Source organism: Eptesicus fuscus, chromosome 14, assembly GCF_027574615.1.
Source record: "Eptesicus fuscus isolate TK198812 chromosome 14, DD_ASM_mEF_20220401, whole genome shotgun sequence".
Classification (NCBI taxonomy): Eukaryota; Metazoa; Chordata; class Mammalia; order Chiroptera; family Vespertilionidae; genus Eptesicus; species Eptesicus fuscus.
In genome coordinates, this window is record NC_072486.1 from 50,496,185 (window position 1) to 50,520,420 (window position 24,236).

The window sequence follows — 24,236 nt, forward strand, 5'->3', positions numbered from 1 at the left end:
CAGTTGACCATAAATGCTAAGGTTTAATTCTGGGCTTTCTATTCTACTCCATTGGTTGGCGTCTATTTTTGTGCCAGTACCGTACTGTTTTTATTACTAATGGCTTTGTAGTATAGTTTGAATCTGAAAGTGTGAGAACTCTGGCTTTGTTCTTGCTCAAGATTGCTTTGGCTATTCAGGTTTTTTGTGCTTCCACACAAATTTTAGGATTATTTCATTTATTTCTGTGAGGAATGCCTTTGGTATTTTGATCAAGATTGTGTTAAACCTGTAGATGGCTTTGGATAATATGGCCATTGTAACAACATTATTTCTTATAATCCATTAACATGCAAAGTTTTCCACTTCTTTGTCTCTTTGATTTTTTTCAGCAAAGTTTTGCATTTCTGTAGTACAGATCTTTCCCTTCCTTGGTTAAATTTATTCCTAAGTTGTGTGGGTTTTTTTTGATGCTATTATAAATAGAATGGTTTTATTTTTTTTCCAGATGCTTCATTATTAAGTAAAGGAATGCAATTGATTTCTGTATGTTGATTTTGTACCCTGCCACTTTATTGAAATCATTGATTAATTCCAACAGAAATGTTTTGGGATTTTTATATAGGATCAAATCATCAGCAAATAATGGCAATTTTACTTCTTCCTTTTCAATTTAGGTGCCTTTTATTTCTTTGTCATGCATAATTGCTCTAGTTAGGACTTTCAGTACTACATTGAATAGGAGTGGTAAGTGGCTTGTTCCTAATCTTAAGGAAACACTTCCAATTTTTTTTCCATAGAATAGAATGTTAGGAGTTTGCCATATATGCCCTTTATTATGTTGTAGTATGTTCCTTCTATACCCTATTTGTTCAGTGTTTTAATAATGAAAATATGTATTTTTTCAAATGATCTTTTTTGTATCAACTGAGGTAATATTATTTTTATCTTTAATTTATTGGTGAGATGTATTACATGTATTGATATGTATATATTGAACCATCTCTGTATCCCAAGGATTAATCCCACTTGATCATGTTAATGGATTTTTTAATTCACCTTGATAATAATTTGTTGAAATTTTTGCATCCATATTCATTAAGGATCTTGGTCTATAATTTTTTTATACATTCTATACTTTTCTTGTGGCATCCTTCTCTGGTTTTGGAATCAAAATAATGCTGATCTTATAGAATAAGTTTCAAAGTGTTCCCTCCTCCTCAATATTTTGGAAGAGTTTGAGGAGAATTGGAACTAACTCTTCTCTTTCCTCATTATTGATCTATTCACATTTTCTACTTTTTTTCTGGATCAGCCTTTGTAGATTGTGTGTTTCTAGAAATGTATGCATTTCTTCTGGGTTATGTAATTTGTTGGCATATAATTGTTCATAGTAGTCTTTTATAATTTCTTTGTATTTTTATAATATCAATTGTTATGTCTCCTCTTTCATTTCTAATTTTGTCTTCTCTTTTTTTCTTTCTTAATCTAGCTTAGCTTTTGTCGATTTTATTTATATTTTCAAAAAAAAAAGCAGCTCTAAATTTTGTTGATCCTATTGTTCAACTGGTCTCTATTACACTTATTTCTGAGCTGATCATTACTATTTTTTCTTCCTGTTAACTTTGGTCATAATTTATTTTTTTCTAGTTCCTTGAGGTGTAAAGTTAGGTGTTCACTTGCAATCTCTATAATTTCTTTTTTTAAATATATTTTTAAGGGAGAGGGAGAGAGAGATAGAAATATCAATGAGAGAGAATCATTGATTGGCTGTCTCCTGCACATCCCTTATTAGGGATACAGCCTGCAATCCGGGCATGTGCCCTTGACTGGAATCACACCTGGGACCTTTCAGTCCGTATGCTGACTTTCTATCCACTGAGCCAAATAAGCCAGGCATCTGTAATTTCTTAATACATGTGTGTGTTTATTGTTATAATCTTTCCCTTCAAAATGGTTTCCAAAATATTTGATATGGTGTGTTTCCGTTTTCATTTGTTTTGAGATAATTTCTTGATTTTTTTGTTGTTGTTGTTTGACCTAATGCTTGCTTAGAAGTATGTTGTTTAGTCTTCACATACTTGAAGATCTTCTCACTTTCCTCTTGTTGTTGATATCTCATTTTGAACCTGCCACCTTCTGGTATATGGAACATCTTACCCTCCAACCAACTAAGCCACATTGGCCAGGGCTGATTTCAGTCTTCTTGAATTTGAGAAGATTTGTTTTGTGGCCTAACATATGACCGATCCTAAAAAAAGTTCTTTGTGCCTTTGAGAATGAAGTATTCTGCTGCTGTTGGATAGGATGTTCTGTCTGGTAGAAGCTTATTTAGATTTTAACATATATATGATATGTTCAAGTTAAATTATAGTGAGATAAAATTTATAAAATATTAGGATTAAATTCAAAGAAGAAATAAAACCTATCCTCCTCAGACTATTTCAAAACATTCAAGAAGGAACACTTGCAAGCTTATTGAAGCCAGGATTACCCTAATATCAAAACAATGAAAGAGAACTATAGGCCAATATCCCTTATGAACATAGATGCCAAAATCCTCAACAAAATTCTAGCAAATCAGATCCAGCATTACATCAGAAAGATCATACACCATGACCAAGTAGGATTTATCCTGGGATGCAAGGATGGTACAATATCTGCAAATCAATAAGTGTGATACATCACATAAATAAATTGAGAGATAAAAATCACATGGTTATATCATTTGATGCAGAAAAGCATTTGATAAAATCCAACACCCTTTCTTGATTAAAAACCCTCAGGAAAATGGGAATAGAGAGATCATACCTCAACATAATAAAAGCCTTATATGACAAACCTACAGCCAACATCATACTCAATGGGGAAAAACTAAAACCATTTAAACTAAGAACAGGAATGAGACAGGGATGCCAACTTTCACCACTCCTGTTCGATACAGTACTGGAAGTACTAGCCATAGCAGTTAGAAAAGAAGAAGAAATAAAAGGTATCCAAATTGAAAAAGAAGATGTAAAACTGTCATTATTCCCAGATGACATGATACTCTACATAGAAAACCCTAAAGACTCCATCAAAAAATATTAGACTTAATAAATGAATTTGGCAATGTAACAAGATACAAAATTAACGCCAAGAAATCTATGGCATTTTTATACACTAATAATGAGCTTACAGAAAGACAGATTAAAAAAAAAACACACAATCCCATTTACCATTGCGCCAAAAAAAGTAAGATATCTAGAAATAAACTTAACTAAGGAAGTAAAAGACCTGTACTTGGAAAACTATAAGACACTGAAAAAGAGATAGAGGAACACATAAACAGATGGAAGAACATACTGTGTTCATGGGTTGGTAGAATCAACATCATCAAAATGTCCATACTACCCAAAGCAATCTATAGATTCAATGCACTTCCCATTAAAATACCAATGGCATATTTCACAGACCTAGAACAAACTTTCCAAAAATTCATCTGGAATAAAAAAAGATCCCGAATAGCTGTAGCAATCCTGAAAAAGAAGAACAATGTAGGAGGGATCTCAATACCAGATATCAAGCTGTATTACAAAGCCACTGTTCTCAAAACTGCCTAGTACTGGCACAAGAACAGACATATGGATAAATGGAATAGAATAGAGAACCCAGAAATCGACCCAAACCACTATGCTCAATTAATATTTGACAAAGGAGGCAGAAACATACAATGGAGTTAAGACAGTCTCTTCAGTAAATGATTTTGGGGAAATTGGACAGATACATACAAAATAATGAAACTAGACTACCAACTTACACCATACACAAAAATAAACTCAAAATGGATAAAGACTTAAACATAAGACAGGAAACCATAAAAATATTAGAAGAATCACTAGGCAGCAAAATCTCAGACATATGCCGAAGCAATATCTTCACTGATACAGATACTAGGGCAATGGAAACTAAAAACAAATAAATGGGATTATCTATACTAATAAAAGGGTAATATGCTAATTAGACCAGGAAACCTTTCGGGAGACCTTCCGGACAAAGCCATGGTGGTGGGGCAGAGGCACAGGTGGTTAGGGGCAATCAGGCCAGGAGAGAGGGCAGTTGGGAGGAGTAGTTGGGGGTGAACAGGCCAGCAGGGGGGGCAGTTGGAGTGAGCAGGCTGGTGGGGGGGCAGTTGGGGGCGATCAGGCCAGCAGGCAGAGTAGTTAGGGGCAATCAGGCAGGCACGCAGGTGAGTAGTTAGGAGCCAGCAGTCCCGGATTGAGAGAGGGATGTCCAACTGCCAGTTTAGGCCCGATCCCACAGATATCCCCTGAGGGGTCCCAGATTGGAGAGTGTGCATGCCCGGTGAGGGACACTGCCTCCCCCCCGTCTGTGCAAGAATTTCAGGTACCAGGCCACTAGTATCAAAATAAAAAGCTTCTGTACAGCAAAAGAAACACCAACAAAACAACAAGAAAGCCCACTGCATGGGAGAACATATTTGCCAATGTTATCATCATAAGGGTTTAATCTCCAACATTTACAGGGAGCTCATACAACTTAACAAAAGGAACATAAACAACCCAATCAAAAAATGGGCAACAGACCTAAATAGATACTTTTTGAAGGAGGACATAAGGAAGTTTTGAAGAGACATATGAAAACATGTGCAAAGTCACTAATCATCTGAGAAATGCAAATCAAAACAACAATATGTTACCATCTCACACCTGTCAGAGTGCTATCATCAACAAATCAACAAATGTCAAGTGCTGGCGAGGATGTGGAGAAAAAGGAACCCTCATGCACGGCTGGTGGGAATGCAGACTGGTGCAGCCACTGTGGAGAATAGCATGGAGTTTCCTCAAAAAACTAAAAATGGAACTCCCATTTGACCCAGTGATCCCACTTCTAGGAATATATCCCAAGATACTAGAAACACCAATCAGAAAGAACATATGCACCTCTATGTTCATAGCAGCACAATTTACCATAGCTAAGATTTGGAAACAGCCTGAGTGCCCATCAGCAGATGAATGGATTAAAAACCTGTGGTACATCTACACAGTGGAATACTATGCTACGGTAAAAAAGGAGTTCTTACCATTTGCAACAGCATGGATGGAACTGGAAAGCATTATGCTAAGTGAAATAAGCCAGTCAGAGAAAGATAAATATCACATGATCTCACTCATTTGTGGAATATAATGAACAACATAAACTGATGAACAAAAACAGATCCAGAGACAGAGAAGCATTGATCAGACTGTCAAACCTCAGAAGGAAGGTAGGGGAGGGCTGGGGTAAGATGATCAACCAAAGGACTTATATGCATGCATATAAGCCTAATCAATGGAAACAGACACCAGGGGGGTGAGGGTATGACTGGAGCGGTGGAAGGCAATGGGAGGATAAGGACACATATTTAACCCTTTGCACTCGCTTTTTTTTTGATTCCTTTATTCTACTGCTAACCGTGTCGAGTCACACTCGACATCTGCGTGCAAAGGGTTAATACCTTAATAAATAAAGAGGAAAAAAAAGATTAAGGTTAAGGATTCAGGTTAGATACCAATTACCAGAAATTGTGAATTACAGTAATACAAGATTAAACACTGAGCTACTCCTTTTCTTCCACTTTCTCTTTCCTGTACTTCCATTTTTTTTTTTTTTAATACAAAGGTCATTAGATGAGGCCAAATAAGACAGGCATTTGTGCAGGAGTGAGAGAGGGGATGAATAGGGAGTTACAGTGATGAAAGGGAATGTCAGAGGCCAACATTAATGAGGAGGGGCATTCTAAAGAGGTGCATTCAAGCCCAGTTAGGCTAAAGGAGTGTTTACACACAAGGGGCAGGCCAGTGTAAACTGTCATAGCCCAAGGCATAGATGTGGTGTGACCTGAGTAGGGTGGCAAGTGAATATATATAGGGTAAGTCCTGGTATACCTCTGGGTGTCTGAGCACAGGTGACATAGGGAGTGTGCCCAGGGGAGGGGACAGCAGAGAGATCCTTGCACAGGGTGTCAGAGCCCAAGTAGGGTGGTGAGGGAAGTCATAAGGGGGAAGAGGCAGCATCATAGCAGAAGATTGGTTATGGGATGAAGGGGAGAAGAAGAGAACATATCTATATCTATATCTATATCTATATCTATATCTATATCTATATCTATATCTATATATCTATCTATATATCTATCTATATATCTATCTATATCTATATCTATATCTATAAAAGGCTAATATGCTAAGTGTCCCTCCGACTATCCAACCAGTCACTATGATGTGCACTGACTGCCAGAGGGCAGATACTCAATGCAGGAGCTGCCGTGACGCACACTGGCCATTTACAAAGAAATGGCACCATGGACTTGGCGCCAACAAACCAACACTGGGCTTCTCCCAAGTGGGACACAGGCCCTGCCACCACCCAGGAGCAACAGCCCACCAAATCGCAGCCAATGCTGCCAAGACCCCATGGCACAAAATGCAGCCCACAGCCCAGCCCATCCTGAAACAGTTGCTATGAGTGTGGGGTAATGATGTCACATAGCAATGCCGGCTTCCTCTCCCTAGCGACTAGCCTCCTTGAAGTTTCTTCAGCCCAGGAACATGACTTGCTTTATGGCCAGGTGCAAACATTTTACAGTTCAACCAAATGTCTGTGAAGCATTTTCCCATGCCTCATCTCATTTGATCCTCACAGAAGTCCTGGAGTAGGTAGATAGGAGACTCAGTGGAATCTTATTTTCTTTTCATTAGCTGGGAAACTGAGATTTAGAAAGTTTAGAAACTTGACCTGACTGAAAAGAAGTAAGAAATGGTGGGCCTTGAAAATGACTTCAGGTTTTCTCACTGCGCAGAATATAGTCAAACACTGCTGCAGTTAAATATTTTACCCTTTGTTCTTCCTACGTGATCTACAATAATAATCTGCTTCATGTTGATATTTACTGCTATGTTGCTGACAGTTACCTGAAAGAGAAGTTGGGGTGCTTCACTGGGCTGGAAAATGTTTAGCTACATCAGAAATCAGGTCTAAGCAAATTTATTCTATATATATGAAAGGATTGCACATGGGTGATACATATAAAACGCTCGCTGGCGCCAATCGCACGTGTGTGTTTCCATCTGTCATTGTCAATCATGAATTTGGTTGACACTTCTATTATAGAGAAAGGGAGAATAGCGATATTAAAATATTTCTTCTAGTTAATTTCCTTTCAACGTGCACGAATCAGTGCATCGGGCCTCTAGTTAAGTATAATGGGACGTAGTTTTATTGCTGTCAGAGTCGAATACGCATATAGAAAGAGAAAGAAACTCAAATACACCCTGTGGTATTGGGTTAAAATTGAAGGTATTTCTGTGAGTATATAATTTTCAATATATAGAGTGAAACATATAGAAATGAATATAGATATAAATGTATCTGTATGTGCGCATATATATATATATATATATATATATATATATATATATTCATACACACATTCCTTAGCTCTACCCAGCAGCACCCCAATAGCAATGAATATACCTGGTGCCCAGATCTCAGTCTCTGAATACCATTTTCCCACCGTACACTTACAGTAACTAGACTTGGAGAAATGACTGATGCCAGAGCTTGTGTAGGGGGAATGTAAAAGGAGTCTTGCAATTCTTGCTGTGCTGAAAAGTAAGGAACTGCTCAAAGAAAGATGGATACAGAAGCCTGCTGAAGAGGCTATTTATAGACAAACCTGGGGGTTTGGACATCAAAATATATGATAATATTGAATTATAACCCATTCCCCAAATTGGAAACTATGAATTTATACTGATAGAAATAAATAAATGGAAAGTTTAATGGGGAACATGATATCTTCATAGTCTCAAAGTAACTTCCCACAAAATATAAATGAAGGAGAGTATTTTTCCAGAGAAGCTTGGCAGATACCACCTTGATCAAGTGATCAAATTTTCCACTGGTAATGGGACACATCAAAATCGTATGCTCCTTAATACAATTTATGCAGTGATGCAGAAAAATCTTTGCTTCGTAGGAAAAATACCGTACTTTCCGGCGTATAAGACGACTGGGCGTATAAGATTTTCCTGGGTTAAAAAGTCGTTTTATACGCCGGAAAATACGGTATATTGGACTATATTGTTGGGATTAGATATAATGGCTTAGATATATTGGACTACCGTATTTTCCAGTGTATAAGACGACTTTTTAACCCAGGAAAATCTTATATGCCCAGTCGTCTTATACGCCGGAAAATATGGTACTCTAAAATTTTTAGGAGTAATGGGTCATCAATCCAGCAACTTACTCTCAAATGATTTCAGAAATAAAATAAGTGTTCTTTGTAATGCCCTTGTCTCTTGTTTCTTAGCATGAGATTGTAAAAAAAAAAAAAAAAAAAGTAAAACTGAACATATACAATTCTTGAGATAATACAAAATAATCCAAGAGAGGCCCTAAACTAATTTATCAGAATAATATTCCCTCCCCTGATTTTATTCCCATTTCTCATTTAGATAATGTGATCAGAGCCCACCTTATAAATCTGTATATTAAGTTATTACTAATACAATATGAAAAAGTCAGGGAGACTCACTGACAGCAACCATATATAGTGCCTAGATGTTTTTCCCATGGCTAAGAATACGCTTTTAACAGGGCTGTTAGAGAACATAATTTCCTGGATGCCAATGAAGAATTACTGAGAGGAAAGGATACATTAAAAAAACATATGGACAAGATGGACTCATCTAATCCTTTTCTTTTCCAACTTATTTTTAGAATATGAGGGGGTTAAAAGGAAATGGCACATCCCAGAAGAGAAACTGAACCACAGTGTAGCTAAGCCAGAGTTCGTGGACCAGAATAGAGCCAAAAACACAGCCAGAGACCCATTCAGTTAGTTTGGCCAGGGAGATAGGTGGTCCAGGTGAATAACTGGTCTGGAACCAGGTGGGTCAAAATCGCCAGTGGCCATAAATTGATTTTAACTAAGAAATAAAGTAAACCAGAAAGTGGATTATAAGCATGAAGATGAGCCAAATGTGACTCACAAGCCAGAGAACCAGGAGTAGAAAAATGGATTTCAAGGGCAGGTACATTAGATGAAAGGGGAGAAAGGAAAAGACTATCTTTCTACAAGAAACAGTGTACCTGCTTAGAGAATCTACCTGGATGTTGCTATATATTCTTTATTCTAATGCATTCCTACTTTAAGTTTTAAGATGACCATTCTTATATTCTGAAACATTGAGTAGAATTGGAGAGAACAGACCTCTTGTCTCTGCCCTCCTGGTCTCAGATTTTACAAGAGTAAAAAAGAAACATATTGTAATGTAGTAAATAGGAGATGCCTATAAGGACTTTCTGCCTACATGTGGACAATAATGTCAGTAGTCCATCATCAAAAAGATAACCATCATTGGCAGGGATATGGAGAAAAGGGATTCTTTTTTCACTGTTGGTGGGCATGTCAATTGGTGAAGCCACTATGGAAAACAGTATGGAAGTTCTTAAAAAAAAAAAAAATAGAACTACCATATGATCAAGCAATTCCACTTCTGGGTAAAGGAAATTAAGTAGGCATAAAGAAGAGATCTCTGCATTACCATGTTCCTAGCAACATCATTCAAAATAGCCAAGGTAAGGTAACAACTTAAATGTCTGTGAATGAATGACTGGATAAGAAAATGTGTACACACACACACACACACACACACACACACACACACACACAATGGAATATTATTCATCCTTTAAAAAAGAAGTAAATTCTGCCATTGGTAATACCATGGATAAACCTGGATGACATCATGCTAAGTGAAATAAACCAAACATAGAAAGACAAATACTGCATGATCTCACTTATATATTGAATGAAAAAATCATCAAATGCATAGAAGAAGAAACTAGAATCATGGTTATTAGGAACTGGGGAGAGGAGGAAATGAGGAGATGTAGGTCAAAGTGTACAGTTTTGTTTATTAGATGAATAAGTTCTGGAGATCTCATGTGCAGCAATGTAATTATAGTTAACAATATATCATACTTGAAATTTGTTAAGAAGGCAGATCTGAGTTGTCACCAAGAAGAAGGAGAGAGAGAGAGAGAGAGAAAGGCACTAAGACTAGAATCCCCACTGGGCTCGAGGCTTTGCCATGCATCATCACAGCTCAGCTTCCATGCTGCTCAACTCTGCTCCTTCCCCTTCCTTTCATCACTGCTACTCCCCAATAAACATCTTCTATCACAAATTATCTTTCAAAATCTGCTTCCAGAAAACCCAACCTGTGACCTTTGTTATTGGAGATAACCTGAGAAAGTGCCATGGAGTATGAGAGAGGTTACCTCACTTCCAAGACAGCAGTGAGGTAAGTGGAGCCAGACAGACCCCAGGACTGGGTAGTGATTTAGCTGTTAACACTCTCTGGTGCTGACTTGGAACAGTGTAGGAATGGGAGAGAATCCATGTAGCAGGTGTGATGTGGCAAGCATTTGAAACATAGAAGGAAGCAATATTGGATGGCTATTGTTAGGAGCCACTGATGTGCTGACAGGCTTCAGAAAGTTAATGGCAAGCTGAGAGGAGTAAAAACCAATTGAAACTCAGGTGTGAAAGCCAGAGGGTCATTTTGGTTGTAGTGTATGCAGAGCCTGGGTCTAGGGTAGAAGACTAGTGAGATACTAACTTCAGCAGAAAATCAAAGGGAGTGCCAAATACCAAAACCCTCTGCAATCAAGAGTGACTTTCTCTCAGGCCTGGTACACCTTCTTTAAGCTGAATCTTCTAGAGTTGAGGTTTGGGTGGGAAAGAAAAAAGGAGAAACCATCTTACATAACTGCTTGTAGATATTTTGTTGTTTTGTGTTAGTATCTGTAAATGTTTTTAAAATACTTGCACAATGTGCTATATGTGTGCAGGTGCCTATACCAATGGTTCTCAACAGGGACATTTTGCTCCCATGGGACATTCCGTGATGTCTGGACACATTGTTAGTTGTCAGTGTTAGGGATGGTGCTCCTGGCATCTAGTGAGTAATGGCTAGAGATGCTTCCAAACACCCTCCAGTACACAGGACAGTGCCCCCCACACAACAAAGAAGTATTCAGTCCAAAATGCTCACAGGTTGAGAAATTATATTCTACCTGGAGCAGTTACCATTTGAAGTACCCTCAAAATAAGTAGGTCCTGCAGTTATTAATTATGTAAAGGACCCTAATCAGGAGTCCAGGTGCCAGAGGTGGCCTCTACAGACATCAACCATCACTATCTGAGGAGCACCAGAGGATTCCATCAGTAGCCTTTGAAATTAGTGTTGGAGGAACATGGATTGGTTACAGTGAGCTGGCCCTTCTGTCCTGCCATGTAAAGGAGTATAAAAATCTGATCCTGCATCCAGGCAGCCTGTTCACATCATGGATTGCCCTTGGGTCAGAGCTCCAGTTCGGCACTTGTCTGTGGGGACTCTACCACAAGATCCATCTATAAGATCAGCTGACTCTTGTGATTTCTGCCCAGTGCTAACTAACCTCTTCTGGTAGTGCCAAGTCCTTGAGTCCAATGGCCCATAAACCAACTCACTGCAAACAGGAGTCAGTCTCCCCTTCTTCCAAATTACTCCAGTCTATGTTCATTTTTAGGTCCTGATTACCAGCAAGGGCTGTGCATGGAGTAGACAGAGATGAAGGCTATAGGCCTCCTTTGCCACAATATCACTATCAGGCGAACCTTAGAATGAAGCCTAGTTTAATGATGGTAACTGCAAAATGCTGCTACAACTAACCTAAGCATATCTGGGCCTTCATACCTGTCAGGTTATTTGTAGTAGATATCAGCGTCAAACTTGGGATAGTCTCTCTGTATGAACACAGAAATCTCCGAAAAGCTGATTCCTGCAGTGTGTTTCCTACCCTCATCCCTTATTTCTCTTATGGAAAAGGCTACATTCTCCCATTCTTAGGAGATTTCAGAGAGTTTCACTCCTATAACAAGACCTTCTTACAAGTCTGCCACAATGAACTTAATACCTTTATTCTCAATAGCATGCTATTTCAGCTCTGGCTCCTGCCCAGTTCAGGAGCAGAAAAAAATATTTTAATGACCATGTTTCAGCATTCAATGATGCTACTATTTGAGACTGCCAAAATATCCAAACTAAGTTGCTTAAGTATAAAGTTGGAGTCTCTCTTTTCTTAATATAATTATTTTCTTGATTTTGCCATACCAACACATAAATAAACATGAATTTGTTACTGGAAATATGTACATTTTGTGTGAGCAAAGCTCTGTGGTAATTTAGGTTTAGTCATATACAATCAACACCTCTGAAGCAAACTTAACTTTTTTCAGCTACATCACAATATTTTCCACTTGATTTTTCATAAATTTCTGTTTCAGTATAAAATGCCAGAGTGCATCCCTTGGCCTGTGGTGATCAGGCTGAAACCAGCTATCTGACATCCCCTGAGAGGTCCCAGATTGCAAGAGGGTGAAGGCCAGGCCAAGGGACCCCACCAGTGCACGATCAGGGCCGGGAAGGGACCTTGGGTGGGCTCCAGGGCGTGTCTGGCCTGTCTCACCCAGTCCCGATTGGTTGGACCTCAGCAGCAAGCTAATTTACCGGTTGGAGCATCTGCCCGTGGTGGTCAGTGCACATCACAGCGACTGGTCGAACAGTTGGACACTTAGCATATTAAGCTTTTACTATATAGGACTTGGTTAGAAAAGACAAGAACAATTGAATTTGTTAATTTCTTCTGTTATACTGTCTCTGAAATTAGATGTTATTGTCCCCAAGTATAAGGTAAGTCTTTCATGGCAAGGTCAGAGCCCTGGTTCGGAAAGAATGACCTCCCACACATGAGGTGGACACATCAAGGTTGATGGCCTCAAAGTCTTGAATGTTAAGATGAACTTGAGATTCCAGCTCTCATCTCAGCTCTGCTAGTGCCCCTCTGGTCTGACCATGGACATGGGACCTCACTATGCCTCCATCTTTTCATGTGTAAAATAATGGTTTCAAAATCAGGTAAAATACCAGATGCATCATCTAGGGCACACCTCCTCCAGGGTAGCCTTGAAACACATTGGTGAGGGAAATACTCCATATAAACTGTCATAAAAAATAAGTATTTTTTTTTAATTTAATAAGATTGACTAAATGACTCAGCCAGTGCCATCTGTCAGCCTCTGTCATCAGATAATCAAGCCCTGACACTTATAAGGGACATGTGATGAGAGTAGCCCTAGGGGCAGAGATGGAGATTACACATGTTCCAATAGCATGGGTTGACACATATTAAGGATACTAAGAACTAGCTACTTCCACCATCCAACGTCCAAATTGTCAGCAATAGAGACCATACTGAACTGAGTCCCTGATAGAATATCGTACCTCAGGAATGAACACATATTTGAAGATATGAGTTTATTTTCTTTTTCTGCCCACAGAACCTCAGCAGCATCACTAAGATTCCTTCCAGACATGTCCAAAGACCCACTAATTATAACCTATGTTATATAAAGGGGGGCCAAGTGGACATAAAACCATGGGATTCTTCTTATCATATTACATTCTTTTTTTTTCTTTTTTTAAAATATATTTTATTGATTTTTTACAGAGAGGAAGGGAGAGAGATAGAGTTAGAAACATCGATGAGAGAGAAACATCCATCAGCTGCCTCCTGCACACCCCCTACTGGGGATGTGCCCGCAACCAAGGTACATGCCCTTGACCAGAATCGAACCTGGGACCCTTCAGTCTGCAGACTGATGCTCTATCCACTGAGCCAAACCAGTTTCAGCCATATTACATTCTATACCATCCAGAAGCTTCCAGCATGAAAGAGCAATGGACCTGCCTGTTAAAAGTATAGCTGAAGTGTCCATTTGGATGCCCTAAATTGCAATAATAAGGACTATTCTGCAGGATGCAGTGTACATTATAAATCAACTACTTTTATGTGGTGCTGTATCTTTGATAGGGAGAATATATGGGCTCAGGAACCGAAGGGTGTCTGGGAGGCAGAATTCTAAGTTGGCCACCCCACTATACACTCTACCTGTATAGGACTGTGTGTATGAAGGGTTCACACCTGTGCTTTTTTTACATTATATGGCGTGGTTAACCATAAGATGCCAAGATTGTTCCAGGTGGCCTGCCTAATCACATGACTTAAAAGCAGATAATTTTCTCAAAGGGGAGATCAGAGTTTTAAAACACAGGAAGAATTTGATGACTTGAAGATGAAGAGGGCCATAGGCAAGTAATTCAGGTGGCCTATAGGAGTTGGGACATATCCATGGTTGACAGCCAGCAAGGTAACTGGAAGCTTTGTTACAACAGCAAGGACTGAATCTTGCTAATAGTAAGAATGAGCCTGGAAGCCGCTTTTCCTCCAGAGCCTCCTGATAAGAATTTAGCCTCACTGACCCTGATTTCAGCCTTGTGATGCCATGAGCCAGGCCAGACTTCTGATCTACAGAACTGCAAGCCATGGGTGGTTTGTTGTTGTTGCTTTTAAGATATTTTATTGATTTTTTTAGCGAGTAAGGGAGAGGAAGAGAGAAACATCAGTTGGCTGCCTCCTGCATGCCTCCTACTGGGGTTCAAACCTGCAACCCCGGGCATATGCCTTCAACAGGAATCAAACTGACAACATTTTGGTACAAGGGATTATGCCCAATAAACTGAGCCACACTGACCAGGGCACCATTTTAAACCTCTCCGTTGTTGACAATTTGTTATGCATCAATAGGAAACTCACCTTGGGTGTTTCCTTTTACAAGGATCCACAGTCCTTGGATGCCTAAGGGTCAATGAGTGAAAACAGTTTGCTCATACATTGTGTTCATTTTTATAGTTGTTGGAAGCAGGAGGATAAGTTTGGTGTTGGCTCTACTATCATAGCTGAAGCAGACATGCAAAGTCATTTGGCTATTTTAAACAAGCTTAAAATGGTAGGTTCAAGTCAGGCATAAACTTGGTCACTAACATCTCCTAGGTCTAGTATTTCTAATGGAATAATAGATCAAGTTCTTAAGTATGACTTTGGAGAAAATGAAATAACTGAGTAAGGCAAATATCATTCTGGGCAAACTATACACAGTTTTCTTTGTGTGGATAACTAAGTGATGGGTATACACAGAGGTGATTTCAGTTTAAATTCATGAGAAGATCTCTGTAGATCACATGTTGTAATTAGAGTTAGATTTTTAAGCTGTTCTAAAGCAACCTTTTCTCTTCCAGTTATGTTTTTCTTTTATTGAGTTCCACACTGGCTTTGCTTCATCTGTCAGATCACTGCTTCCATTATATAAGCTATCCAAACTCTCAGATTCCCTACAGACATATTATGAGTCCTATCATAGACATCCACATTTTATCTACTCTCACCCCCAAAAGACCAGTACTCACATTTCTCTTAATTATTTTCTCCTTTGACTTGTGTTTCTTTTTTCTTTGTATCAGTGTCAAAATTCTTTTGTATGTCACGGAGCAGAAGACTATTTCTTCTCTCTGAAAGCGGGAGATATTATGTATTTTCCCCATCGTGAAAGCTGAAATACCTAAAATTACCCTCCAGAAAACCCATACACATTTACCGTGTACCTGAATAAAAGAACAAGGAAAATAACATTTAGTAAATGTGTTTTGTATTATGATAAAGTCTATTTGTTGAATTGTCTTTTTAATGCATTCCCTTAAGAAGCTTAAATAGATTGTATGAGGACATATTGACTGAATAATTTCATTGTCCTTTTCCAACTTTGCAGTTGGAGACAAACATATGTAGAAAGATGCAAGAGCTAATATGCACCACTCTGATGTAGTCATTATATCTGCAAACAATTTTTTTCTGGAAATGCCTGTGTGAGAATGGATCATGTCATAAGAATGGACTTACTGATTTACTAGAAATATATCTCTGACAAGACTTTTAAGCTCCACAAGCTATCAGAGGAAAATCTTTTGGGTTATTAGTAGTTCCTCTTCTGACAGTAAAAAACATTCACTTGAGACTGATGAAACTCGCTCTGAGCCTGACATCACAGGACTGGCGTTCTCCCTTAAGTGACCCTGTCTGTCCTCTGGATGAAATCAGTCCTTAAGATTCAGGAGGGAAGCATGAAGAATTATAATTATATACACCACTGTATTTTCTCTGCAATAAAGATAACTCAGTCTCCTTTTTAAAAATAATTCTATTGAATTTATTGGGGAGACATTGGTTAATAAAAACAGACAGGTTTCAGGTGTAGAATTCTATAATATATCAACTGTATATTGTATTGTGTGTTCACCACCCAAAGTCAAGTCTTCTTCTCTCACCATTTATCCCCCTCTCTATCCTCTTCTACCCTTCCCCACTCCCCTGAAAATCAGCATAATATTGCCCTGCTTTTGGCCAAATGGCTGAAGGCAATTCCCTAACCCAGTGGTTGGCAAACAGCGGCTCGAGAGCCACATGCAGCTCTTTGGCCCCTTGAGTGTGGCTCTTCCACAAAATACCACGTGTTGGCGCGCATGTACAGTGTGATTGAAACTTCGTGGCCCATGCGTAGAAGTCGGTTTTCGGCCTGGGCGAGTCTATTTTGAAGAAGTGGTTCTAATGCCGAGCCACACTCAAGGGGCCAAAGAGCCACATGTGGCTCGTGAGCCACGGTTTGCCGACCACTGCCCGAACCTGATAATCCTTTATTGTTTACCAGACTTTACCTTTGATATTCCTGTTTGCTTTGCTAAAGGGAAAATGTGTATTTTAGTAAATAAAAGCTAATGGGTCTGGGGGTTCAGAGAACTTCTCTGCTAGAGGAAAGTTATCCGCCAGGCTCCCCCATGCCTTCTAAATTTATATTTCTTGTCTGGTGTATCCTTTTGTGCACAGCCCCTTCTCCAGACCTTGAACCCTAGTAACAGATGGATGTGGTGTTCACATATGGGTTGTTGTTTGGGGTTTATTTTGTTTTTGCTTAGTCCCTTCCTTTTTAAAACTTATTTTGGCACTTTTATAATTTTATAAATGATCATGCAATTAATTGTAGCTCTATGATACAGATTTAGAGGAGTGTTGTGATTTCTAATTTATCTTTTATATAAGGATGTTGTTTTAATATTTTCCTTAACTATAAAAAATGGGATGCCATCTGAGTTTAAAATAAGGAGAAAAAGGCACTGATTATTTCTAGCTGATCCACAGCAGTATTATAAAAATAAATATTTTGTATGGCTTACTTTAGCTCCTTACCACCATGCTCAATTTGCACATCTGTAAGGAAAGTTTGTTTTTTGACAGAGCTCAGTGAGAAGGGACACCTTGCTTTGCATTGAGAGGGAGGAGTAAATGCTGGGGACCCAAGCCTGTAAGGTCTAGGCACATGTAGAAGGAAAAAGAAGAAGGTATTTATAGGTTCCAAGGAAGGCAATATTAACTCGCTATGTGGGGGAAGGGGAATCAGCACCCTAAGGATCAATATGCTTTCTAAGAATATCAGGATGTATGAACTGGGCAGCTACCCAAAATCATGCCTGCGAAAAAGCTCCCTATATAGCTAAAGGTGTGTGTGTGTGTGTGTGTGTGTGTGTGTGTGTGTGTGTGTGTGTGTGTCTAGTCCATGAAGTTGCGTATGCAGTCTGGGGCAGTCTCCATCTTAAGGAGAGGGTGGCTGCAAATTCAGACAGAACTACCACATGTCATAGCAGAGGCCTGCCCTCTCCTCTCCTTTCAATCCCCTTTTCTTCTATTTTCATCTCTCTTCTACTTTTGCCTTAACCTGTCCCTTTCTCAACCCCCCTTTCCTTCACTGTCCTCCCTCTGAATACTAACAGGACCATTATATGGATATGCCAAGAAGATGCATTTGACTTCATTAATTACTCAAAAGAAAAGAATATTGAGAACCCAGACTTGTGAGGAAGAGATTGTGGAGGGAGGAATTGACATAATGCATTCATATCCAGATCTGAAGACTTGGAATGGATGGGAATGTTTTGAGTAAACTAAGGTAATGACATAAACAATATTTTCTTATGTTTCATACTTTTATGTTTTTTCTTTATTGATTAAGGTATTATATATGTGTCCTTATCCCCCCATTGCCCAACCTGCCTCACCCCGCTGGTGTCTGTGTCCAATGGTTAAGCTTATATGCATGCATACAAGTCCTTTGGTTGATCCCCTTACCCCAGCCCTCCCCTACCTTCCCTCTGAGGTTTGATGGTCTGATCGATGCTTCTCTGTCTCTGGATCGGGTTTGTTCAACAATTTATGTTGTTCATTATATTCCACAAATAAGTGAGATCATGTGATATTTATCTTTCTCTGACTGGCTTATTTCACTTAGCATAATGCTTTCCAGTTCCATCCATGCTGTTGCAAATGGTAAAAGTTCTTTCATTTTTACCGTAGTGTAGTATTCCATTGTGTAGATGTACCATAGGTTTTTAATCCATTCATCTGCTGATGGGCACTCAGGCTGTTTCCAAATCTTAGCTATGGTAAATTGTGCTGCTATGAACATAGGGGTGCATATATTCTTTCTGATTGGTGTTTCTAGTATCTTGGGATATATTCCTAGAAGTGGGATCACTGGGTCAAATGGGAGTTCCATTTTTAGTTTTTTGAGGAAACTCCATACTGTTCTCCACAGTGGCTGCATCAGTCTGCATTCCCACCAGCAGTGCACTAGGGTTCCTTTTTCTCCACATCCTCGCCAGCACTTGTCATTTGTTGATTTGTTGATGATAGCACTCTGACAGGTATGAGATGGTACCACCTTGTTGTTTTGATTTGCATCTCTCAGATGATTAGGGACTTTGAGCATGTTTTCATATGTCTCTGGACTTCCTTATGTCCTCCTTCAAAAGTATCTATTTAGGTCTGTTGCCCATTTTTTGATAGTGTTGTTTATCTTCCTTTTGTTAAGTTGTAAGAGTCACCTATAACTGTTGGAGATGATTAAACCCTTATTGGTGATAATATTGGCAAATATGTTCTCCCATGCAGTGGGCTTTCTTGTTATTTTGTTGATGATTTCTTTTGCTGTACAGAAGCTTTTTATTTTGATATAGTGCCATTTGTTTGTTTTCTCTTTAGTTTCCATTTCCCTAGGAGCTGTATCAGTGAAGATAATGCTTCGGCATATGTCTGAGATTTTGCTACCTGTGGATTCCTCTAATATTTTTAAGGTTTCCCATCTTATGTTTAAGTCCTTTATCCATTTTGAGTTTATTTTTGTGTATGGTGTAAGTTGGTGGTCTAGTTTCATTTTTTTGCATGTTGTAAACAATATTTGAGAAATATTTTTTTCTGGCAAATGTACAAAAAGTGAACCAGACTCAGCATAGAGTAAAAGACTCATTTCAGTTTCCCTTAAATGAGCAAGTTATATGAAAATATTTGAGGGAGGGAAGAACAATTGGTCTATCTTGGATCAAATGGGACCAGCCATGGCTCTAATGCAGGAAAATTAAGTGAGCACCAACAGGGCATCCTTATAACAAAAATCTAATAAACTGTGTTCCAGTAATAGAACATGTTTTGGTTACCAGAACTTAGTTCACTTAAAACAACTCTCCACATTAGCAGGTTAAATAAGTATGCCAACAAACAAATAATTAAAAGCAGAATATTGCAGAATACTAGAGACATATATACACTGAGACGCCAGATTATTATGATCTCTGAATGCATAATTGGCCACTCAGTGTATATCCTATATAATAAAAGGCTAATATGTAAATTGTCCCCTTGACCAGGAGTTCGACCAGCAGGCAGGCCAGCCAACTGCCCATATCCCCTCCCCCTGGCCAGGCTGGCTGTACCCCACCCATGCACAAATTCATGCACCAGGCCTCATATATATATATACATACATATATATATATATATATATATATATATATATATGTGTATGTGTGTGTGTGTATGTGTGTGTGTGTGTGTGTGTGTGTATTTACACATACACTGAGTGGCTAGATTATTATGCATTCAGAGATCATAATAATCTGGCCACTCAGTGTATATTTCTAATATGTAAGGATAGAAAACTTGTACTGTTTCTGTGATCTGAAAGGAGTATTAATTCCTTCCTAACTGCAAAAACCCCAAACAAGTTTGATTCGTTAATGTGGTAAAATAGTGCCTCAGTAGAGACAGCTTTCTGCTGCTAATGATTTCTTTCTACAAAAATTCAAATTGTAAAAATAAAGTGGAAATTCTAGGTCTTGTAAGTAGAGATCTAGCCTCATATAATTTAAAAATTATAATAAAATTCCAAGACTCAATCTTGGCAACCTACTCCTAGCATTTTGTACATTGTTCTTTAATTTTATTTTTTTCCCCTTATAATTGAGCACACAATTAACTGAGTACTCAGCAGAAGCTAAAAATTCACCCTTTTTTTACATGGCCTATTATTTCAAACTTTGTCTCAATTTTATTAAGTTCATGAGACCTTAAGCTTATCACTTTTTCTATTTATCACTTCATTGTTTGGTAAATGAGTGATGTCAAATGCAATAAAATATTCAAATAATGAAGAAAAACTACTGTGCAAATTGCCAGTCTTGACGAAATAGAATTGTTGGCTGTTGAGCAGTGCCAATATAGCTTAGAATTCTTGATTTTCAGATAATGCATAAAGTGTAAGTTCAGAGTACTACTGGAAGTAGTTTATATATCAGTCTACAATAATGTAAAACAAGGTAACATTTTCTGAAAGATGGATATAGCAATTTCAATATTTACCCATAGTTTTTAAAAACCACCTTTCCAAGGAAGCATATATAAAAGATAAAATCAGTTTACAGAAGAACCTAGAATATAAAGAAACTGGAAATATATTCTTCTAAAGATAGAAACTGGTTATTTTGACTTTCAGATGCTAAAAAAAAAATCTTAGAGAAGTAACAATAATAATAGGAAAGATGCTCATCTGGAATTAATCTTGATGACAAACAGGTTTGGTTCATGATGTAAAGAGATAGGATTGAAATGACATAATCATATTTACATTTTAAAAATTAATATAGATGGAGTGGACTAAAAGTGAGCACTGCTGGTATTTGGGAGGCGAACTAAGTTTAAGTTTGGGTTCACCCACACAGGTTGCCCTTCACTGATAAGTATAATGATGACAATTTGGTTCTCAAGGATGAGTGGTATAGATCCATGGTCGGCAAACTGCGGCTCGCGAGCCACATGCGGCTCTTTGGCCTCTTGAGTGTGGCTCTTCCACAAAGTACCACGGCCTGGGCGAGTCTATTTTGAAGAAGTAGCATTAGGAGAAGTTTAAGTTTAAAAAATTTGGCTCTCAAAAGAAATTTCAATCGTTGTACTGTTGATATTTGGCTCTGTTGATGAATGAGTTTGCCGACCACTGGTATAGATGAAAGGTCAGCAGGTCCACCCATCCATTATTCATGCTTCTTAACAATCGAATTCTCCAAACTTTGTCCAAAGATTATATTTCATCAGCCATTTTTGTGTGACATAGCTGCATAAATTAATTTTCCTTCCCATTTCTTAAACTACCTTATCTAATCACTGGTAAAACCACATTCCCAGTCTGTTGCAGGTAAATCATACAGGTACATGAATGCTATAGCAAAATGCCTGGCTCTAGTCTCTTAACAGGCCCCTGGTTCCTATAAATTGTTTAAAACTATTAAAAACAACTTCCGTAAAATTAGCTTAATTTTCTTATATTGCCACTATAACCCTTTGATATACCTAGTTTCCTTGCCAATCTATCACAAAGTCTAAAGCAGTAATCCAGGAAGCTAGAGGCAAAGTGGGGTGGAGAGAACTAATGAGCACAAGTATTAACTAAAATAGGTAAAACAGTTGGGTAATAGATTGGATATTGGGATGAGAGTAAGTAGAGAAAATAGAAAAAATATTCTATTGGAATTGTTTAGGGGCTTAATAAATATTATTTATTTATCCACATTAGGTAATATAGAATTAGATGTTCTAACATTACATCATAGTCATTGCATGTTTGAGTTAGGGATTTCTCCTCTCGTCATTTCACACCTTACCTCTATTAAATAACCATATTCTATTCATGGTCCTTTTTTTATTAATTAAATTTATTGGGATGACATTGGTTCACAAAACCATACAGGTATCAAGTGTACAGCTCAATAAAACAGCATGTACACACTGCATTGTGCACCTCTTGCCCCAAGCAAAGTCTCTTTCCATTTCCATTTTCATCCCCTTTGTTCACCTCTACCCATCCCCACCCCACTTTCTCTCAGGCTATCACCACACTGCTGTCTGTGTCCATGGGTTATTCATATATGTTATTTGGCTAATCCCTTCACCTTCTTTCATCCAGTCCCCTTCCCCGCTCCTCTCTGACAGCCGTCAGTCTGGTCCATGTATCCGTGCCTCTGTTACTATTTTGTTTGTCAGTTTATTTTGTTCATTAGATTCCACATATAAGTGAGATGATACAGTATTTGTTCTTCTCTGACTAGCTAATTTCACTTCCTTTTGCAACAGCATGGATGGACCTGGAAATTATTCATGGTACTTAACAATTACACCACTCAAAAACTAGGCCCTCTCTGACCCTTACGTATTTTTATTTTCTGTATGTTCACATATTTCCCCAACTCATTAACTCTCATTTAGACAAATAGTATAATTTTATATTTGGTCTTTCTAGTCCAGCTAAGCTGGAAAAATTACCTGAAAAAATTTATCTAATAAACACACTCCCACCTACTTTCATACAGATATTATAGATGATTCTGTTGAAGCCCAGAAAAGTTAAGTGAACTACCTAACATCATGTAGCTAGTAAGTTCTAAAGTAAAAATTATAACTAAGGAAATCTCTCTGACAATACAATAACTTTTCTATCACACCCAACCTAGATATTATTCTGCTTCCAGTTTTATCTTCTTCAAACACTAACTCCAACTCCTCAAAAGCTGCCTGTGTCTCTCTTTTGTCTGAAAATACAGTCCAAATTTTCTGTTATTTAAGGCTGACCATTATGGGGCCTTACATTACCTACCATTATTTCCCACCACATCTCAACACAGATCTCCACGCCTCTCACTCTAGTACCATTATCTTCTGTACCAGCTCTTTATAGGCTATAAACATTGGCTTATGATGCTCACTACACTTAAATTGATGCTTTTTTAATCCCTAGTCTCAATCCATCCATTTATTTCAAGTCAGTTGAAGCTCATTTCATTTTTCCAGAGCAACATTCTATTGCTTTCCAAGCAGTAATTAATCTCTAATTTAATTCTTGCTTATATTGTACATTGGGACAAAATAGTGTTATACTTTGATTAATAATTATTTGGAATAAATAAGTTTTCTCTTCCAAATTATTTTCAAAATGCTTGAGAAGGATAGTAAACACTCCTGGTGTTTCTTTAGTCTTCCCTTTAGCAAATTAAAAAGAAACAGACAGTGTTATTAATATATTAATCATTCAATGGATATTTGTTAAGTGAATAAAATCAATTTTCAATGATGTTATTTGAAAGAAACATATTTGCATAGTGAATCTTAATTTATTGACTTTTATTTGGGACATTAGCTCCCCTCTATCACCACCTTTAGGCAGCAAATTTGCATTACAGGAGAAGGAACTATACATATATGTATTATACAAAATAACTTATATAATTAAATGCATAATTAAATATATAATTATGTCATAATATTCAATTTCATAATTTAAGGTTGACTACATAAAATATCCGTGGTTATTTCTATTCAAAAGTTAGTATCGGGGCCTTATTTAATTATTTAACAGTGTACCAAACTGTATTTCAATTTTAAAAATTATTTAAATTATATAGTTTCATCTTGCTTATCTTTTCTACAAACATAATCCACAATTCTGAGAACAATGTTAGATATTCATAGATCATTAGATTTAAAAGGAATTACAAATGATTGTATAACCCCAAGCATGATTTTTTGGGTAAGATAATTCAGTGTGAAGCAGTCTCCCAAAATAAATTCACAGTTAGACATGAATGCATGATACAGGGCAATATAACTCAAATGCATAATCATTATAATTTTTATCGTTACTTTCTGATTGGCTAAATGAGACTAAAGTTATTAATTTACTTGTGAGATACCTTCTACTTTTTTACCACCTCAGAACCCTACCCCAAGCTGACAGTGCCTCCAGAAATCTTGCATTATTGTTTGAGAATATAAGATCAAACATAGCCACACAAAATACATAAAAGAACACAGCTCAAAGGCATAGAAAAATCAATGAG

At 37.8% G+C, this 24,236-nt stretch overlaps 1 long non-coding RNA gene across 1 annotated transcript in view; it reads left to right on the forward strand.

Moving 5' to 3' along the window:
* LOC129151426 (uncharacterized) overlaps positions 1 to 17,962 on the forward strand; it is a 91,071-nt gene extending 73,109 nt beyond the window's left edge. The window contains exons 3-4 of the long non-coding RNA XR_008558110.1: positions 10,242 to 10,334; positions 17,793 to 17,962. This is a non-coding gene — a long non-coding RNA (uncharacterized LOC129151426). The remainder of the gene's footprint in view (positions 1 to 10,241; positions 10,335 to 17,792) is intronic.
* The last annotated feature ends 6,274 nt before the right edge of the window (positions 17,963 to 24,236 follow it).